This window comes from Phocoena phocoena, chromosome 2 (genome assembly GCF_963924675.1).
Source record: "Phocoena phocoena chromosome 2, mPhoPho1.1, whole genome shotgun sequence".
Lineage (NCBI taxonomy): Eukaryota > Metazoa > Chordata > Mammalia > Artiodactyla > Phocoenidae > Phocoena > Phocoena phocoena.
In genome coordinates, this window is record NC_089220.1 from 21,390,489 (window position 1) to 21,394,782 (window position 4,294).

At 42.6% G+C, this 4,294-nt stretch overlaps 1 pseudogene; it reads right to left on the minus strand.

The window, feature by feature from the left end:
* Positions 1-720: 720 nt before the first annotated feature.
* Positions 721-1,826, minus strand: LOC136118106 (core histone macro-H2A.1-like; annotated as a pseudogene).
* Positions 1,827-4,294: the final 2,468 nt, after the last annotated feature.

Below are 4,294 nucleotides of genomic sequence, written 5' to 3' on the forward strand. Positions count from 1 at the left end.
GTTGAAATTCAGTCCCTTATCCATGTTTGGAAATTGTCTAAAGAAGGCTATGCCCAGGCCCTTGAGATTCTGAGCTCTAGAATTAATTCTCCCATTTTTTTTTTAACAGTTTAACATTTTACTAAATCAATTCACATGAATTCCAAATTGTAAATATAATTAAGGACAACAGATTCTGTTCTGCCTTTTAAATCTTTCATTTTCAAATCCATCATTAAGACAAAAAGTAAACAAAAATTAAGTCTGCTGCAAATTCATGATTTTTCTTCTTGAGGGGAAAAAAAGGAACATTATAGTAAAAAGAATGCCACTGGGTATACAATAAAGCACCACGACACACGGTTACAAAATGGACTTCCTGAACTCTGCCCCACGTAGAAGACACTGTTCTTCCTGCTGCTCTGCGTCAAACAGGATTTCATTAAAATAAAACTATAAAATCTCCTAGGTTACACTAAAGTCAGACACGGTCTGGAACACAGTGCTTAACAACAGTAATGTCAACTATCAGTGCTAACGTAAAAACATTTTAGAAGGTCAAAAACAATTAAACTGGAAACCAAAACCTTATTTTCCCTAGATGAGCAAAACTGAAAAAAATGAAAGGGTTCCTGCCTCCCCCTAGGAGTGGAGGGAATCTTTTTTTTTTTTTTCTTTTCTTTTCTTTCTTTCAAATTGGAGGTGGGGGCACGGTGTGGGCTGGTTCTGCAGTTCCTCAGCCTAGTTGGCGACCAGCTTGGCCATTTCCTGCACGTAGATGCCTATACTCTCGCTGTCAAAAAGCACAAAATACACCGTTTTGATGGAAGAGGACATTGTTGACACGAAGTAACTGGAGATGGCCTTCAGGATCAGCTGAGCTGCCATCTGCTTCAGAAAACCGTTCTGCCGCTGCCGATGGATGGAAAGGCGATGGACTTCAGCTTCTTGTCATCCGCCAGGGCCAAGCAGTTCTTCACTGTCTTTTCCAGAAGTTCCTCACACTGCACCCCAGATGGGACTGTTACAGTGGATCACAAACTTGGTGGGCAGGCCATGGCCTGCGCTGACAGCGGCTCCAGCTACTTCCAAGGGCCCGTTCTTTTTCCGGAGTTCCAGAACAGCTTCCACAAACTCCTTGCCACCCTTCTTCTCCAGCGTGTTTCCTAGTTCATCTTTAAGGTCAATGTCAGCATTGGTAGGATTGATTATGGCCTCCACCTCAAAGCCGGCTAAATTACTGATTTCACTGTGAATAAGGTTTGGCTTCTGGCCGAGGAAGAGGCTCTTGGTGGAGAGCACAATGAAGCCATCGGCGGGCGTGCCCTCGGTCGTGCTGTCAGCGCTGGCTGCCTTGCTGACTGCTCCCTGCTTCTTGGATTTCCAGGCCCCGTTCTTGTCCCCTGCTTTCTTAGACACGGGCTTCTTCTGGGACGGAGACTTGGCCTTTTTGGCTGGGGGTGGTGTGATGATGGCTTCCAACTTCCCTTTGGATCCTCGTTTCTTCGCTAGCAACTCTGGATGGATGTTTGGTAACACTCCCCCGCTGGCGATGGTGACGCCTTTTAGCAGCTGATTCAGCTCTTCATCGTTGGCCACGGCCAGCAGGATGTGCCGCGGCGTGACCCGGCCCTTCTTGTTGTCTCTTGCTGCATTGCCAGCCAGCTCCAGAATCTCCGCTGTCAGGTGCTCCAGGACGGCGGCCATGTACACAGGCGTGCCCACTCCGATCCTGTACTTGGGGTGGCCTTTCTTGATGTACCGCAGCATCTGGCCCACAGGGAAGACGACTTCTGACTTGGCGGACTGGGACTTTTAGTGGACTTCTTCCCACCCTGGCTGGACATGGCAGTGGCCCTGGAGATGGATCAGTAAACACAAGTTCTGGAGGCTGGAGAGTCCAAGATCAAGGTTCTGGTCCAGTTCAGTTTCTGGTAAAAGCTCTCTTATAGAGCACACGGCCACTTGTCTTCACTTGACCTTTCCTTTGAAGAGCTTGCTGAAATGCAGATTCCTGAAATCCACTCCCAGAATTGATTCAATAAGTCCAGGTTGGGCCCCAAGATGTGCCTTCTTAACTGCGTCCTCTCTTCCGAGAACCTTAACCGCATCTTGTATCTTTTGTCCCATTTTTAAACTGTAGCGCTGGCACAGCCTGGGTGGGTCCTCTGCCCAGTATGTGACAGGCTGAAATTAAGGGTTGGTCACTGTGTTCTCACCTGGAACTCAGGATCTCCTCTAAGCTTGTGACTTTTGTTGAGAGAATTCAATTTTTTGTGGTTGTAGGATTGTTGTCTCCTTTATCTTTCTGGCTCTCAGTTGGGTACCACTCTCAGCTCCTAGAGGCTGCCCTCAGATCCTTGCCCTGTGGCCTCCATCTCAGCAGTGGAGAACCTTCCTTTCACACTTTGAATCTCTCTGACTTCCTCTTCTGCTACCAGCCAGAGAAAACTCTCTCCTTTTAAAGGGCTCATTGATTAGCTTAAGCTTGCATGGATAGTCACCCTATCTTAAGGTCAATTGATTAGTAACCTTAATTGTATCTGCAAAATCCCTTTTGCCATGTACTATGACATAATCACAATAGTAACACCAGGGTGTGGAGATTATGGGAGTCATCATAGAATTTTGCTTGCCACAATTTCTCTCTCTTATTTTATTAGAATTGCATTTGCCTGTAAGTATCAGAAAACTTGATTATAATAACTTAAACCAAATTTTTTTTTTCACATAACAATATATAGAGAGATGAGTGATTATTGATTCTGGTTCAGTGGCTCAATGACATCAGGATCAATGACTCTGTGATTCTCTTAGCATTTCCTTGTGGTTATAGTAGCTCCAGCCAGCCATCATGACTGTATTCAAGGCAGGAAAGAAAGAGAAGATGAGTAGGATTAGGACAGCATGAGTAATATCTGTTATCTTCATTGGGGATGCAAAACAGAACATAGATAAAAAACACTTTTCAGAGCTTTATTTCTGACCGTACTTCCATTTATGTCTCATTGGCTGGAACTTAGCCAAGTGGCCACCCATAGGTTCAAGGGAGGCTGGGAAAGCAGGAATAGGAATTATTGTGATTGGCTCAACCAATAATGACCTATCCTCCAGTGCTGGATGATAACAGGAAATGGATGTTGATGATGTAGCTAACATATCTGTTATACCTGTTTTCTGGAAGGTAGAATGTGGTATAGTGGAAAAAATGCAGAATTTAGAGTCAAGAGACTTGTAATCCTGTCCCACCTCTGTCATGGTTAGCTGTGTGACCTTAGACTAGTCAAGCAACCTCTCTGAGCCAGTTCCCTTATCTATCAAGTGAGAGAAATTTCTGCTTTACTTATCTCAGTGTTATTATAAAAATGGATTGAAATTACCCATGAGTTTCTTTGCATCCTGGAAATATATACTAATTGTGGTTTTTAGTAAGTATTTGGTATAAAAATAAGAATGTATTTCATGGATTCTAAGAAATATATGTATGTATATATACAATTTTTAATATTTTATAATCTCTGAAATTAGATGCAGTTTACAATTATGACAGCTTCAAAGAAATATAATAACAATATTTTGTTAAGCTTCTTGGAAAGTTTTAGGGTTATGCTTAGGAAATATGGCCATTGGGACCCACAAGACTCCTATAGACGCCTAGGAAACTGACAGTCTCATGATAGAACATCTAAAATATAGATGAAAGGAAATTATCCACACCAACTTCCTACTTTCATACAGGGCGATATTAGTATCTCTATTCCAGATGTAAAACTGAAGTAAGCTGAGATGAGTTTACAAGATGGAATAAGTCATCTTCTAAGAGTTCAAGGTGCTAGAAAGTATTCCACAAACTTTAAAGCTTGACCTCCTACCAGGGTTATTCACTGAATGTGACATACTGTTCAGCTACCTAGGGATGTCATTACGGATCACTGCCTCAGGAATGCACCCGAGATCAGAGGCAACCTGTTTTGCAAGTCAAGTGTGACATAGATCCTTGACTCTGAATGTGGAGCCATGAAGTTGTTGGATAGCACAGCCATCAAGATTGTTTATTTTGAAGAAAAATCACATGATAGAATAATTATCTATCTAACATGAACTCTGTTCTTTCACAAAGGAAAAGAATTTTAAAGAAGAAGGAAAAGAAGCAGTGTTCCAAGTCCTTAATCTGATTTAGGTCTTTGTTACAGGGTAGTCAGGCCTTCCAGGCTTCTGCTTATTCTGAGAATTTATGAAGCAAGCAACATTGTTACTTTAACTTCCTGACTAAACTTTTGTGATTTCTTCTTTTTTTTTAAAAGGTGTTGGGGGT